Below are 17,644 nucleotides of genomic sequence, written 5' to 3' on the forward strand. Positions count from 1 at the left end.
TAATTTTAGAAAATCTCTTACTTAAGCGTATGCCAGAATTCAGGAGGAATGAAATGCAGGGCAAAGCAAGCCAGAAGTATATTTATGCTAAGTTTAGAATCAAGTATATTAGCTCAGTGGTAGAACACATGTTTTGCATGAAGGAGGTCCCAGATACAAACCCTCACATCTTCAGAGAGGTCTGGGAATGTCCCCTGCACAAAACCCAGGAGAGCCACTACCAGTCAGTGTAGACAGTGCTGACCTAGAGGGATGAATGATCTGAGTCAGTATAAAACAGTTTCCTATATTTTTAGTATACCAATCTATTATTCCACTTTTATCAATTGAAAGATTGTGACCAAGAGATTAAGAACATAAGAAGAGCCTGCTGGATCAGGCCAATGGTCCATCTAGTCCAGCATCGTGCTGTTGCAGTGGCCAACCAGATGCCTGTTTGTGATTGTGATTTTAGCAAGTGTACCAGCTGAATGTAAGACAGAAATGCATCTCTTAGTTATGTTCAATCTGCATATTATTCCAGGAGATTGGATCAGGTTGGTTCACTTTGAAATATAATCTAAATGAATCCTCAAGCATTCCTAGTAATCACATTATGCAGAAGTGCCTGCAGGTTGAATGCTGTGGCCTGCAAGCTGTGAATTCTCCCTGTGAATTACTTACAAAGGATTCCATTCATAGTATCAGAAACTGAGGACTTGGATGCTTCCATGCATACCTGTTGCACCCAGTACAGTTGAGCATCACTGGACACATATGTTTCAAAAGCTCACAGAGTATGGTAGGCATGGGGTTGTGGCATTGTACATCATTGTTAATGTCACAAGGACTGTTCAGTGATGGCAATATTGCCCATAGTAACTACAAGAGCAATTAATGACCAGCTTGAAGATAGGAGGGAGAGAACTGAACTTTCTCCCAAGTAACATAATATTGCTGTTGCAGTACTGGACAGATGTAGTATCTGCTGGCCCTATCTCAGATGTGGGGCCATTAACACCTGCAAATTGTCAATGATGTAGTTTATCATTATAGTTTTTAAGTACCATGGAGTGTATGTATGTGCATACTATCTCAAGCATCAAAATGTCTTGGACCATTTTTGAAGCAAATGCTGCCTTAAGGAAAATATCTCGACATATACCTGCACAGCAGCGTTGTTGTAAAATTGGTTTTTATACTCGTAAACTACTTAAAAGCCTATTTTGACATTAAGCAGTATATAAATTTGGTGATGATGATATAATAAATTGTTGTTAATTTCTGGACTTAATGGTCTTGAGGAGTGTCCACTCTTTGGATGATAATGTACATTATTTCACTTACTTCCAATGACTCTATGCCCCCCCTTTAGATGGTTATTTATATTTCTTTCACACTGTGGTAAACCTGCCCTGCTGTGTTTGGGGGCCCTCCAGCTTATTTGGCTGACCAGGGCCACAGATATCTGCCCCAAAGTCCTACCCTGATGGCACCACTGGACCTACAACAAGTGAGTAATAATGACAGGTTTACTCAAAGGCGATAGCTTTTAAACTCTACTTTTCTACAGCTCTCACATTTCTTTAAACCACTCACATATTTCTGTGTTTCATGCCCTATTAGTAAAATTGGCAAATACAGATATATCTGTAAGTAGATGTGTGGACAAGGGAACAATCCCTGGGAATTGTAGAGAACTAATAGATACCCTTGGTGGACGACCTCCAAGATCAACCTAGGAAGTAGATAATTTCAAGTCTTAGTGCTATTTCTAAGATAAAGATTTCCTAACTTTCCCTTTGAAACTCTGGACAATGGTTCCTGACAGAACACCAGACAGCTTCACCTTCTGATACTGTGCTGAAATATTATCTCTGACGGAGAGAGGATATCTTCTTTTTTGCAACACAGATGGGCGGGAAATGATTTTTACAATGTAACATCTTAGGCAGATTCCACAGAGAAAGAAAAATAATGAAAGATAGTGCTCTAGTAATTAAAGTTTCAGGCAAGAGGGGCCAAGTCTGTATAATGCTTATGCAATAAGGAATAAATGGAAGATCATATACAGTAACAGCCTGATACTGTGATAGTTTTTTATTATTATTATCCTTCATCAGAACAGCTGGCCTGATCCCTGGGAAGTATAGTCTGTTCCTGGTGCTTTCTTTGTTAGATGTGATTCTGAGACTGATTCCTCTATAGGCACAGCAATATTAACAATAAATAACCTAATGTAGAAAAAAGCCTTCAGGAAGATGAACATGGGGGGACTTTTCTTACTGGAGTGAAGGAGGTAACATGAGAAATGGTTGAATTCTATTCTAATGATATAGCCTTTTACCAGAACCAATCAAGTAGGGCATTTCAGAGTCCCCTCGCAAACCCATCATGAAAGGAGCTGCTGAGGATCAAACTAGGAGCCCTCCTTCTCTAAGCAACCTTGCCCTGTGCAATGATTCACCTGGGAAGGTGTAGAGATGCTAGAAACAGAAACGGCACAAAGATGGAGCCTGAAAGGATTCTTCAGTTGACCAAGAAAGGCCAGAAAGTCAGGCTCCTAAGAACATAAGATGTGAGCCCTTATGGATCAGGCTAGTGGCCTGTCTAGCCAGCCTCGTGTTCTCACAGTGGCCAGCCAAATGCCTATGGGAAGCCTGCCAGCAGGACCTGAGTGCAACAGTCCTACTTCCTGGCCAATGCAGAGGTGCCGTAATGCCTGCCCACCATGGAGTCTGAGGTTGCATATTCCTTATGCATCTAAAATGGGCTCTGGAGGCTGAGCAGTTACAGTCCATGTGGTGTATTAGGCTAGGCCATGGCATCACACTATGATGCTACTAGCACAAGCTCTGCAAATTTAAACACTTACATACTGCTGATTGTTTGACAGTAAATTCTAACTGTACCGTGACCCACATGATTTTGGCATTAAGTTCTACCTCCTCCCTATTTCTGTGATGGTGTCACATCTTACAAATTTGAAACAGCATTTCTTCTTCTTCTTCATCATCATCATCATACATACGGCTTATATGCCAAAATGGTTTCTCAGCAGTTTACATAATAAAATCAATGATTAAATACATACATAATCAAGATACCACATTATGACATTAAAAGACCCTTAATTAAAATATACAATAAAACAATGCAGTTAAACACATGGCAATTAAAACAGTTAACAACAAACAATCAAACCAGTTTCAGAAGTTCAAGTGCAGGGGAATGCTTGCCTAAATAGGTGTGTCTTCATGAGCTGGTGTGTGTTATGTGCCTTCAAGTCGATTAGGACTTATGGCAACCCTATGAATCAGTGACCTCCAAGAGCATTTGTCATGAGCCACCCTGTTCAGATCTTGTAAGTTCAGGTCTGCGGCTTCCTTTACGGAATTAATATGTCTCTTGTTTGGCCTTCCTCTTTTTCAACTCCCTTCTGTTTTTCCCAGCGTTATTGTATTTTCTAGTGAATCATGGCTTCTCATTATGTGCCCAAAGTATGATAATCTCAATTTCATCATTTTAGCTTCTAGAGATAGTTCTGGTTTAATTTGTTCTAACACCCAATTATTTGTCTTTTTTTGCATTCCATGGTATGTGCAAAGCACATTTCAAATGAGTTGATTTTTCTCTTATCCGCTTTTTTCACTGTCCAACTCTCACATCCATACATAGAGATTGGGAATACCATTGTCTGAATGATTCTGACTTTGGTGTTCTCATCTTCCAGCACTATCTCGTGTTGCATTTTGGATAGTCTATTCATGGGATTTTCATGGTAAGAGGTATTCAGAGGTGGTTTACCATTGCCTTCCTCTGAGTCCGAATGCATCTTAGTCTGGTATCTCAGCTTTGACCATTCCACCTTGGGTGATCCTGCTAAGAGTCTAGCCTCATGGTCTAGACTCCTGACGGCATTGCTGTCAGCTTCTTTGATACTCTCAAACCCCTCACCACATTAAGGTGTGCATCCTATAGGGGGTTATGAGCTGGAAGAATGCCAATACTGATGGAGCTTCTCATATTTCAGCAGGGAGGGGTTCACATCACTCTTCAATGAAGGACCATATCTTCAGTGGTTCATAATGCAGAAAGTCCCAGGTTCAATCAGTGGCATTTTGGTTTACAAATGGATCAGGTAGAAGGTGCTAGGAAAGATCCCTCTGTGCTGTAGACCCTGCAAAGCCACTATCAGTCAGACTACACAATATTGGCTAAATAGCCTGATCTGGAATAAGTCAGCTTCCTGTGTTCTTCAGCACCTTCCACAATCTTCATCCAGCCAGAGATCTCACAGTGGTTTAACTCTCTTGGGTTTTCTCTTTCCATTATGTGCTTTTGACATCACAGCCTTTTTAGCTAGAGGGCTCTGGTGAAGAAGAAAAATACCTCTGGTACTTACCGGTCATAGCAACTGTCGCAGTGAGTCCCCCACCCTCACATCACCAGATCTACTAGATCTAGTGAGGTCCAGGGGTGTTGACCACAGTATTTCTTCCTTTTTTAAAAGGAGGATGTGTGTCTACGGCAGGTGTGGCTAATCTGTGGCCCTCCATATTTTGTTGGACTCCAAATCCAATGAGCCCTAGCCAGCAGGGTCAATAGGAGTGATGGGAGTTGTAGTCCAGTAACATCAGGAGAGCCAAAGATTAGCCACTCCAGGTCTATTTCTCCTTTTCATCTTCTTTTTTTTTTTTTTTTCAATAATTTTTATTCAGATTTTCATAAAACATACAAGACAAAATCATAAAACATTCAAAGACAAAAAACAAAATCAAAAATAGTTAAACAAAAAGAAAAAAAGAAAAGAAAAAACAAAAATAAAAAATAAAGAGTAAAATATTGACTTCCCATTTGTCAAAGATCAAATCAGTTATAAGTCTATAATATATAACAATCCTGTCTCTTAAGTCATATTATAAAATCACTTTCCTCCAGTAGTTATCTTACTTAATCATCAAATCTCATAAACATTACTTTATTCTTTCCACAAAAAGTCAAAGAGAGGTTTCAATTCTTTAAGAAATATATCTATCAATTTTTTTTTCCAGATAAGCATATCGATTAATCCATCTCATTACTAATTATGATAATCTTATTGTCATAACCATAGTCAAAATAAACATTTCAATTAATCCATCACATCAGAATCTGTTAGGTTCAATAATTTCAGTAGCCATTGTTCTATTATCTCTATTAGTTCCATTTTCCATCTTCCATCTTCAGTAGTCTTGTTAAGTCCAGTAATTTCAATATCCAATCTTCCATTATCAGTATTCCATAATAATCTTGCTGTCAAAGCCATAGTCATATAGTAAGAGTCTGATGGGAATTACCTCTATCCCAAATATTTTCTTGCCATCCATTCTGAATAGGTTGCTGAAATACTGCTGTAAAATCATATCTCTGTTCTTTTTTTCAAAATACACTGGGTCATCTCTTAAAAGTTTTTCCATTGTCACATGGCTGCAGTTAATTCCATAGATTTTCTCTATATTGGGCTCCATCACATCATTCCAGTCCAGAAGATTATCCATGCCATTGATAACTTTATCTCTAGAATCTTCATTCATTTCTTCAGAGATAACATTGAGTTCCAAACAATAGATTTTATTTCTAAAGTCCATAGACTCCAAATCTTGTTCCTGTTCCACGTTGGTTCCAATCTCCGGGATCTCCTCTCTCACAGGGACCCCTATTCCAGTCTCCAGGGTCTCCTCTCTCACAGGGACCCCTGTTCCAATCTCCGGGGTCTCCTCTCTCACAGGGACCCCTTCCAGGGTCACCTCTCTCACAGGGACCCTTATATCTTTAATCTCCTGCTTCATTTTACTCAATTCAATTTTCATTATCTCAATCTCATCCATTATTTTCTGAAACATAGTTATTTCCAGATTTTCAGCCACGTTCTTAATTGCCATTTTAAAAGAAAAATATAGGAAAACCACTTCTTATTTCAGCAACAATTGGGTTAATACTCCAAACTTGGTGACATCACAGTATAAACAGAGCAGACAGCCTTATCTCTCCAATAGTTAAGTAAACAAAATGCAGTTCCCAGGATCGAAACAATTAATGGCAATCGTCAAGAAACAGATTCGTCAAAATAAAATAGACCAAAAAGAGAGTAGTCTCAAAACAGTATAATATTTTTCAAAATAAAAATCTGGAATAGAAATCCCTCTTCTGTGTATATCTTTAGAATGCAAATCCAGGACAGCTTTTTGCAACAAAAACAGAGATAAGCTATTAATTAGTGCGTAGCAGAGAGAAGTTATGGCTCCCCAGTGAGATGTCAAAAACTGATCAATCTGGCAAATCTCTTTTAAACAGCAACAATTTAAGTCAAGTAAAAGAAAAATATAGAAAGAAGGGTGCTTGCCTGTTAGTGCGTTCTCTCTTAGAAGATAAGATGAACGTTCGCTTTAACAGATAGAGCTTGCTGTTGAAAATCCGTCCCACCTTCGTCGGCTGGACCTCGTCCCATAAATTAATGAGATCTGGTCGTCCCAACAAAAATAGGCTTTGAGGTTAATCTCTTCGTTTCTCCCTACCCGGGAGAAGTTTAATCAGTCAAAAAAAAAAGAAAAAACTGACTGATATATCTGAATAAGCTTCTTTTGAGGCAGGAGCCCGTCTCAAAAGCAGGCACAGGCTAAGTCACCCTTCCCGGAAGTCTCTCCTTTTCATCTTCTTCAGGTGAGGCTGTCAATGTGCTGAACCGGTGCCTGGCTGCGACAATGGACTGGATGAGGGCTAATAAACTGAGGCTCAATCCAGACAAGACTGAGATGCTGCTAGTGGGTGGTTCTTCTGACCGGATGGTGGATGTCTAACCTGTCCTGGATGGGGTTGCACTCCCCCTGAAGGAGCAGGTTCGTAGCTTAGGGGTTCTCCTAGAACCATCTCTGTCACTTGAGGCTCAAGTTGTCTCGGTGACACAGAGTGCCTTCTACCAACTTCGGTTGGTGGCCCAGCTGCACCCCATCTGGATAGGGATAACCTAACTTCAGTTGTCCATGCTCTGGTAACCTCCAAGTTAGATTACTGCAATGCATTCTATGTGGGGCTGCCTTTGAAGACAGTTTGGAAACTGTAGCTTGTGCAAAATGCAGCAGCCAGATTGGTAACAGGGACCAGATGGTTCGAACATATAAAACCGATTCTGGCCCGCTTGCATTGGCTGCCTATATGTTTCTGAGCTCGATTCAAGGTGCTGGTTTTAACCTATCAAGCCTTGCATGGCTTGGGACCACAATACCTGATTGGAATGCCTCTCCCGATACAAACCCACCTGTACACTATGCTCAACATCCAAGGCCCTCCTCCGGGTGCCTACTCCGAGGGAAGCTGGGAGTCTGGCAACAAGGGAGAGGGCCTTCTCAGTGGTGGCCCCCAAATTATGGAATGATTTATGTGACGAGGTGCATCTGGTGCCAACACTGTTATCTTTTTGGCGCCAGGTCAAGACTCTCCTTTTCTCCCAGGCATTTTAGCATGTGTTTTTAAATTGTTTTAAATTTTTAAATTGTGTTTTAAATTGTTTTAAAAATATGTGTTTTAAATTTGTATATTTGTTTTAATGTTTTTAGTTACTGTAAACCGCCCAGAGAGCTTCGGCAATGGGGCAGTATATAAATACAATAAATAAATAAATGCTCATTGCAAATCCAGTCTTTACACAATTCAAGTGCCAGTTACAGTAACACCCTGAGTAATCAGGCTTCAGCACAGAGGCCTCAGTTCCCACTGCTTGGGCTAATGATCAACGTATCAGGGATCACGGAAAATATAGACAAGAAAAAGAATGAAGCCATCCATTAAATTAATATAAATATGTTGTTCTGGGGGTTGTTAAGTGCGAGTGTGCATTTAGTGGACAGAGTATGGCAGGCAGTCATATGCATCCAAATTTAAAACATAATGTATTTCCCGGGTTGCAGAGAAATTTGTGAGACTGAAGATGCTTTCAAAACTGTGCTGCAAAACGTGGCACCAAACCACATGGGAATGGATGACTTGATAGCTATTACAAACCAGGAACCTCTTGTGCACTTCATGAATAATGGATGGACCTTGGTTCCCCCCACTCCCTTCAGACATGGCAGAGGAGTATATCATTCTCTTCTTCTTCTCCTAGGTTATATCCAACTGATGCTTCCCCCCACTTCTAAATTCAGCCTGACCTTTCTTATGTTAAGAAAAACAAAGGCCAGTCCCAGCTTCTGTATGCCGATTGGTGATTTCTGTACAGGCACTGTGCTTATTATCAGCCTAGAAGTAAAACAAAAATAAAGGTTATTTGAGATAGATGAAGTCTGGCATTTTAAAAAGCCACATTTCCCTCCCTTCTGCTTCCTTGGTTTACCATGTTGCATTTGTTAAATGGCTCTGACAAAAAAACTCAGCCTTGGCAACTGCGGCATCTTTTAGTGATGGTGTCCAAAGAAGGGCGGGCATGTGCTAGTCAAAAGAGAATAGGTTGAGTGCATTGGCAACAAGGAGTGGAATGGAGCACAGTAGACATAGATCCTTTATGCCTCAAGCAAAGGGGTTTGAAACTGTTTGCCAATGAAGAACCCCCATCCCCTCCTAAACCCTGCCAAGTTTTCAGAGTTCATCTTTGATAGAGGTGAAGCCCAAAGGGACATTCAAGTAGGGTTCCAGGCAAGTATTGGCTTTTCCAAACAAGCCCATTGCAAAGCTGCACAGATGAACTGTGAGAAAGGTTCAGTGACCTTTGATAATGGCCATTTAGCAATGTCCTATGGTTTTTTGCAAGGAGGGATTTATCCTTTGAAGTATTTGATTTCATCACAACTGGACAGCTTATTTGTTAGTACATTAAAAGGTAGATGGAACTGCAGTCAGTGAGCTAAATTTCCCCCTGCTTTTACAAAGGGATAAAGCCTAGTATTTGGACTTAAAACTTGAAAGTAATGAACATTGGCAGCAGCTCCTCTTATAAATGGGATTTCGGTATCATGGAAATTTGGTCGCTTCTCTGCTGCTGCTGGCACCAAGTCACAAACAAAGATGTTAATTGCTTTCCAAGCAATCGAACACCCCACACCCACCAGCAGAGCCCTGCGGTTCCATTCTAGATGTTAACTGGATCCTCATAATAGGATCAGAGGGAAAAATTGAGTGGCCTTCTGGGACTAACACAGTGTGTTTCTTTTGCTTTCTCTGTGGGCTAACTACTCTATATAATATGATGTGAACTACTGCCCACTTCTGAGAGCGATTGTCAGGCATCATGCCGCTGAACGGGCTTGTCTTGCCAAGAATTAAGCATGCTTCTCCTTTGATTTTTTGATTTTTTAAATACAGTTCTATTGTTATCTTTGCCTCCTCAAGACCTTACAATTAATGTTTTCCTTTCCTTCCTTCCTTCTTTTTTTTTCTGTGCACATTCAGCAAGGATTTGACTTAATTTTTTGGCTAACGTTGTTCTTCTTTGTCATTAGTTAGGGTAGAAACACACTCACTGCTCTGCAGGTTCCAGTGCCTCTGTTCCATCTCCACCTCTGTTTTCTGAAAACTGGGGCACACAACGTTAGTCAAACCCACCCCTTTTTACTGTAAAACCTGGGGGGAGCAGCTTGAGTGCTTTTTTTTTTTTTAAATCAGCTTCAAAGAGATTTCACAGCTGATCAGAAGATCAACCCGTTCCTCCTCCAGGTGTGGCTAATGGAAACACTTTGTTCTGGCAACAAGTGTGTTTACATCCTTAGATAACTGAGCCACTGTGGTGTGTTGGAGGGAGCATCATACTAGAACAGGGAGAGCCAGTTTCAAATCCCCATGCAGCCACAATGCTCACTTGGCAATCTTGAGCCAGTCACTCTCTCTGCCCCCACCCCTCTGATCCTAACCTTCCTCACAGGATTGTCGTGAAACTAAAAGGGGGGAGAACCATGTATGCTGTTCTGAGCACTTTGGAAGAACAAGTCAGTGGAGGCTGGTCCATAAGGGCAAATGGGGCCCTGCCCCACCAACCTCAGTCCTCAACACCCCTGCCTTCTTACTTACATCCAGTCCAGGGGGTAGCACTGCCTATCCACTTCCTCCCCCTTAGTGTTGCCCTTGTAGACCTCAGGAGCGAGGAAGAAGAAGAGGAAGGACAAAACCACAGTTAGTTGGTTCTGCCTGTCCTTGGCTCTGGCTCCACCTACTGTCGGCCTCCTAGCCTTCCGTTCCACCATTCCCAATGGGCACCAGCCACTACTGGAACAAGTTAATAACTTATATCTTTCATGTTTTCACTGTGTGTTGGGTTTCTGCCCCATGTGAACATAGAAGACATAACGTTATGTCTGGGGTTCCTTCCCTTGGTGTCATCAGAACACCAAAACCTGGTCAGCCCTTCTCTTTTACACACTAGAGGTTCTTCTCATGAGGCATGCCCTAAGGCTGGTATGTACTCCTGTTATGCAGCCCACCACTCAGGCAATCAGCCCCAGAAACCCTCAATATCCTCCTGTGTCCATCCACTCATCCCTGCTGAGGCAGAACTGGAGAGTTGACCTTTTTCTGGACCAGACTTCTTTTGGGGGATTCCTTTATGTTATCGCTTCTGTCCTGCACTTCTGCTGCCTCCTGTGACTCTCTCTTGTATACTCACAGTTGCTTTAACTGTTCTCCAGTTCTTTTCCCCACAATCTCTCCACCACTCCTGCACACATAGTGTTTCTGATATTCCAACACACACAGTATTATGTTATCTCTCTCCTGGTCTTTCATGTCCTCATTACTCTACAGTGTTTACTCAGTGCTCTCTCTCTCTCTCTCATTTCCACTGGTCTTGGTGTACTCTGGACACATCCTAAGAGTTGTACCCACACTGCTGTTATCTTGCTTTGGCTTGAGCATGCCTGCATCCCCATTGTTCTCCTTCCATCATTCAGTTTCTGATCCTCTCTGCTCATCTTTTCAGCTGATTGCCAGTGTTGGAGTCTGCTAACACATCTGCTGCCTCCCCTCTCGTCAGCACCTTGGTTTGGCTTAGCCAAGTGCATTTCTCGTGGTACCCCACTGGAGGTGACATGGTGAAGGTCTGTGTTTATCCTTGTTGGGCCTTCTGTGATGGCAGTGGCTGCCTTTGTGTCATGAGTCCCCTTGAAAAGGCTTGGAGTGACTGGAGCAATGAGAAGGAGGCAGACTGGGAGTTGGAGAAGACGCAAGAGGTGAGCCTTCAGGCACGCTGGAGCTTGCAGACTCCTGTGCTGTGGTCAGTGACAGTCCAGCCACTGTAGACTCCACTGCCTCTGAGCCAGCACTGCCTGTTCAGGAAGCTGCCTCACCACCCTCTCCAAGCCCCCCTTCCTCACTTGTGCCGTCATTGTCATTGCGCAGCCCTGATCGTCCTCAGGAAGAGAAACTTGCTGAGGTAGTTCCACCTCCTTCCCAGCTTGTGCCGCTGCCACTGCCAACTCAAAGCCCACCTCTGGAGGGGGAGAACCGTGGCAAAGTGGGATGGCCTCCCTCGCCACGCACACACAGGAGGTGGTGGCGGCAATCTCAAAGGGTTTTTATTATCCCTCTTAGGAGGAGTGAATGTTTGCACGTGCGCTCTCCTCAGTGACACTGAGCTCACACAAGTAGGGTGCCCTCCCATCTTTTCTTAAGGCTGTGAAGGGGGTGTGACTAATTGCCATGACATTGTCATTAGCCGGGTCTAGTCATGCGTAGTTAAGTACTGTAGAGATGCTGATTCCTGTGTAATCTGTAAGCTGATTCATGAAGTGCTCTCAGATGGAACTTTTTTATTAAACTTATAAAATAAAAGCACACCTCTGTGTTTGAGTCTGACCTTAGGGAGTTCGGGCAGGACACTTTGGTTTGTCTGATTAGTTTGCCCATTTTCTGACTGTAAGCCAACCCTTTGTTGTAGCCGTTAGCATTCGCCAGGAGTGTCGAACTGACAGATCCTGTTTTGAAATCAACAGGAAAGATTCAATAAAATTGTTGTTTTATTGTAGTAAAGATGCATCCATAGAATCAGCCCATGGATATTAGGGAACAATGTTTAATTTAGCAATAAAATAACTGAAGACATATGTATAAAAAGGCAGTTGGCATTCAGGCCCTAGAGAGGCTGTGTATGTGCTGGTCTGGTATTTCAAGGCAGTCATGGGCTGGATGAGCAATAATAAGTTGAGAATGAATCCTGAGAAGACAAAGGTCCAATGGGTAGGTGGTTCCTGTGTCTAGGAACTGGTAGATAGCCTGTTCTGGAAGGGGTTGCTCTCCCTCTCATGAAATGACTGCCTAGTCTGGGGTGCTCTCAGATTCAGCGTTGTCACTAGAAAGCCAACTGGCTAAGAGCACCTATTGCCAGCTCCAGCTGCTCCATCGCTCTGACTGTAAAGAGAGCCTGGTCACAGTGATCCACATTTGTTCACTTGATTAGATTACTGTAATGCACTCTGACCTTGAGAATGATTTGGAAGCTGCAGCTGGTGCAGAATGCTGTGGCAATAACACCAGTTCTGAAGAGCCTGCACTGGCTACTTATATGCTACTGAGCCCACTTGGAGGGTCCAACTCTTACTTATGAGGCCCTAAATGATTTAGGACCCATTCACCTGAATGAGCACTTGTCCCTGTATCATCCTGCCCAGTCATTAAGATCATTAGTCTATCACTAAGTGAGGTCTGTATTTCTAGAGCTGGTGAAAGGGCCTCCTCATTGCTAGCTCCTGGCTTGGGAAAGATTTCTCTCTTGAAATCAGCTGGTGCCAACATTTTTTTAAAAAATTCTGCACCAACTAAAAAAATTACATCTTTAGCCAAGATATTAATTATTTGGGTTGTTTGTGTAATATATTTATTATCCACCCTTCACACACACAAAAATATAATAACTGAAAAACAACACCAGAACAATCAAAATTGGTAAAACCGGTATAAAATTACTACCCAGGACAGTAAATAATAATTCAGAATCAATGTATTAGACCGCTCATTTATGTAGCAAGGAGTTGTTATACAGATTGATTTTATATTGTTTTGAAGATTTTAGTGGAATTTTTGTATTATTAGTTTGATTTTATATTTGATGAACCCCATCCTGTGATCATTTGTTTGATGAATGGCAGGTAAAAAATGGAATGTTTATTTAAAATAAATACACAACAAATTGCCTTTTAGCTGATATATTTATTTTATTTTATTAAAATTTCCATAATGGTTTAAAATAATGAAAACTACTATTAAAAATATGGTACAAGCTGAAAATATCAGTGCATCATCTCCAAGATGTAAAGGAAGTAGGGTGGAGATTGGAGGAACAAAGGTATTCTATAAAGAAAGAAAAAAGGACTAACTGATTTCCTTGGATTCTGCTTTAAAACTTAATTACATGCTATACAGATAAAATTTATTTTGCTGTAGTGTTGAGATTGCACATTGTTATTACTTCCATGCTAGTATGTAGAGCTTTGATGATTTTGCCCAAATTACCATTTTTAATCTTAAAACAAGAATGTGTTTGGAAATTTAACAAGGGTCAGCAGGTCCTGTTGAAAAACAAAGCAAAGGGTTGTAGCTCACGTAAACCCTCATCCATGGGTAATTATCTTGTTATGTTAAAGTGGTTCTCCAGAATATTAAAATAATTAGGACCAACAATCTCAGCCTTGCTTTCCTCAGATGCTGTAATTGGCAAGGGGTGTTAACTAATTAAACGTATTTATATTGCTGGCTAGCTAAAGAAAAGGATGAAGCACTTGTAATTACTGGGATTCAGTGAGATCACGTACTTACTACAGAGAATAAACATGTAGATTGTAGCATTTGTGATGGGCTAATAGCTGGAAACAGCAATCTAAACACAGCATATTGGCATATCACTCCAGACAAGATGCAGGCACTGATCCTGGGTGCTTCATCTGCCCAGATGAGTGGTGTTTTACTTGTTCTAGAGGGGGTTGTACTCCCCCTAAAGAAACCAGTCTGTAATTTGGGGGTGCCCATTGATCCATCTTTGCTACTGGAAGCACAAATAGCCTTGGTGGCCCAGAGCACGTTTAGGCTGGTAGCCAATTACAATCCTACCTGGACTGAGATAACCTTGCTTCAGTTATCCACGTCCCGCTAATCTCCTGTTTAGATTACTGCAATGTGTTGTGCATAGGGTTGCCTTTGATAATGCTTCGAAAACTTTAGTTAGCCTGGCATATGGCCAAGATAGGGCTAACTGTGACTGGTTGCTACGAGCACATTATGCCACTGCTTAGTCATCCTCACAACTCCCTGGCCCAAATGCAAGGGACTGGTTTTTAAGACCCTTCACAGCTTGAGGCTAGGGTGCCTGAAGGAACTTGAAATCTTCAGAGGCTATTCTCTGAGTATTTCCATTGAATGAAGTGTGCTGGTTGGTTATGGAAAAGAAGGCCTTTTCAGTTGTGGCCTTTTCTGGCTGTGGAACATCCTCCTCAGGGACGGTCACTTGGTGCCTACCTTGGTGTTATTTCAGCACCAGGCCTTTCATCTCACCTTGGTTTTTTTTATTCTGTGACTATTGTTATGTTGTATTTATACCAAGGCTGGGGAACCTCAGACTCTCTATCTTGTCCTTAGGTCTCTCCTTAGGCCTAGAAAAAAAGTGAGGACAACATGATAGAGATGTATAAAGTTATGCATAGCATGGAGGAAGATACAAGTTTTTCTCCCTCTTTCATAATTCTACAGCTGGAGTCATCCAGAGCTTGGAAGTAACTCGTTAGAAATAACGAGTTACTTTCATAGAATCATAGAATCATAGAGTTGGAAGGGGCCTTGTAGGCCATCGAGTCCAACCCCCTGACTAATGCAGAAACCTCCTTCCAGTCCGAAGCAGAGCCACCGACGACCACTCTTTGAGTACGGTTTTCCAACCAGTTGTGAATCCACCTGACAGTATTTCCATGTAGTCCGCATTTGACCAGTTTGCTAATCAAAAGGTCATGGGGGACTTTGTCAAACGCTTTGCTGAAATCTAGATATATGACATCTACAGCATTTCCACCATCTACTAAGCTAGTGACCCGATCAAAAAAAGAGATGAGATTAGTTTGACAGGATTTTTTCTTGACAAACCCATGCTGGCTCCTACTAATCACAGCATTGTCATCTAGATAGTTGCTAATGGACTCTTTTATTATCCGTTCTAATATCTTTCCCGGTATTGAAGTCAGACTGACCGGCCTGTAATTCCCCGGATCTTCTTTTTTACCCTTTTTAAAGAGCGGGACGACGTTTGCCCATCTCCAGTCCTCCGGCACCTCTCCCGTTCTCCAGGATTTCTCAAAGATGATGGCAAGAGGTTCCGAGAGTACATCTGCAAGTTCCTTCAATACTCTGGGATGCAGTTCATCAGGCCCTGGAGATTTGAACTCATTTAGGTTAACTAGGTATTTCCTGACTATCTCCTTATCAATCTCGAACTGCAATCCCCACCCCTTCCTGAGATTGCTACCGATGCAAGGTTGCACACTGTTCCCTTTGGGAGAAAATGGAGGCAAAATAGGTGTTGAGCAGTTCTGCCTTTTCCTTGTTATCTGTCAACATTTTGCCATCCTCATTGAGCAGCAATCCCACCGTTTCCTTGGTCTTTCTCTTGCTTCGAACATATCTGAAAAACCCCTTTTTGTTGTTCCTCGCTTCCCTCGCCAGCCTCAGCTCATTCTGGGTTTTAGCTTTCCTTACGCTATTCCTGCAAGCCCGAGCCGCTCATCGGTACTCTTCCCTGGTGATGCGTCCTTCCTTCCATTCTTTATACACGCTCTTTTTTACTTTTACCTCCTCCACCAGTCTTCCGTGTAGCCACATTGGCTTTTTCCGACATCTTCCGTTTTTCTTCCTCTTTGGAATTGTTTGCGATTGCACTTTTTGTAATACGTTCTTCATGAACTCCCACGCTTCTTGGGCTCCTTTTTTCTTTAGTCTATCTAGCCACGGGATCCTACCCATCATTTCCCTGAGCTTGCTAAAATCGGCTTTCCTGAAATCCAAGGTCCATGTTTGACTATATTCTTCTTTGGCTTTCCCCAGAATCACAAATTCCATCATTACGTGGTCACTTTCCCCCAAGGTACCGACTGCTTTAATTCCCATGACCAATTTGTCCCTGTTAGTTAAGATCAGGTCCAGGATTGCCGATCCCATTGTTCCTTCTTCTACTTTTTGAAAGAGGAAATTATCAGCAAGGCCCATCAGGAATTTGTTGGAGGCTTTGTGCTTCACAGAGTTTGTCTCCCAACAGATATCCGGGTAGTTGAAGTCCCCCATCACTACTACTTCTTGCCTCCTTGAGATTTCAGAGATTTGTTTGAGAAAGGCCTCGTCTACCACCTCTTCTTGGCCAGGGGGTCTGTAGTAGACACCTACTACCACGTCGGTTTTATTTGTTTCTCCATTAATTTTTACCCAAATGGTCTCTACCGGACCCCTTTGTTTGCTCTCTTGGATTTCCATAGAGGTGTATTTGTCTTTGACGTATAACGCTACTCCCCCTCCTTTTCTGTTGCTTCTGTTCTTTTAATTCGTTACTTTTTTGCGTAACGAGTGGGTAACTTAGTTACATTTTGCTTGTAACAGAACGAGTGGTAATTTTATTACTTTTCAACTGTAACTATAACTTTCCCGCATTACATTTGGATGTTACTGGGGGGGGAGGAACAGGGGAGTCTGCTCCTGTGATTGGTGGGCAAAAGACATGTGCCTCACACTGGGCTTCTGCACACTGTTGCTCTTCCCTCGTGCTCTGTGTTAGGAGGCATGAGGGAGGAAGTGGAGAGCCAGACCGCGCTGGAGGCCAAGGCAGAAGCAGAAGGCAGAAGCAGAATGGAGATGAAGAGCTGAGGTGAGTGACGATGGTGTGTGTGTGTGCCCCCACCGCTAGTTCTGTCGCCTTCCTTCCCGCCTGCCGCCTCCTCTTCCCTCCTGCTTGTCTGTAGCTTCCCCCCTGCCTGTCGCTGGCTCCCCCCCACCTGTCGCTGCTTCCCACGCTCAACATTTCTAAGGGAACATTTTCAGGCAAGTACCATGTCGATAGAATATTGGATTTCTTGATTGCAGTAGTCGAATCTGGAACAATACACATGGTCTTGTCAATTGCAAAGTGAAACTGATGAAAATGTAAGATCACCTCTCCTGGAGGTCTCCCTGGGCTCATTCCTGGGCGGTGCAGCTAACAGAAAAGGGGGAGGCGAGATGCTGCATTTTTGTCTCTCCTGCAAAAAACATGCAGCTGATGGGATTATTTCTGGGGCGAGAGAGGTGCAAGGGGTCGGCTTTGAGTTGAGGCTGATCAAGATAAGTGGCTTAGGAAACAGGCACAGGCTCCCCTTCTAGGAGTAAGCTGATGAGGACGGGAGGCAGCTTCTGGGTGTGGGAATTGGTGGGAATCCCCCTCGTGCCCACAGTCCATGCATTGCCAGCCTATAGGGTGGTATTCAACAAAATCCTTGGGCCAGCAGAACAACTCCAACTAGTGCAAGGGGATTTCCCCCTCCTCTCCCCCACATCTGCTCTGGAGGGTGGGGGAAATCTCAGAACAAATTTAGGGAATGCATGGGAGAGGAGAAGGAGTAAACGTTCTGTTGTGCAAGTAAAAGTCCTTGTGCTGACAAAATGCTTGTGATAGTGCTACACTGAGTACAGCCCATAGTATAGT

At 42.6% G+C, this 17,644-nt stretch overlaps 1 protein-coding gene across 17 annotated transcripts in view; it reads left to right on the forward strand.

The window, feature by feature from the left end:
* The window catches only part of FHIT (fragile histidine triad diadenosine triphosphatase), a 1,850,166-nt gene that overhangs the window by 1,621,963 nt on the left and 210,559 nt on the right, over window positions 1–17,644 (forward strand). Inside the window, exon 7 of one of the 17 annotated variants that reach the window (XR_009761542.1) lies at window positions 16,742–16,831. The exons of the other annotated variants lie outside the window; for them this stretch is intronic. The gene's annotated coding sequence lies outside the window, so the exon portion shown is untranslated. The remainder of the gene's footprint in view (window positions 1–16,741; window positions 16,832–17,644) is intronic. 17 annotated transcript variants of the gene reach the window in all.

This window comes from Rhineura floridana, chromosome 3, assembly GCF_030035675.1.
Source record: "Rhineura floridana isolate rRhiFlo1 chromosome 3, rRhiFlo1.hap2, whole genome shotgun sequence".
Taxonomy (NCBI): Eukaryota; Metazoa; Chordata; class Lepidosauria; order Squamata; family Rhineuridae; genus Rhineura; species Rhineura floridana.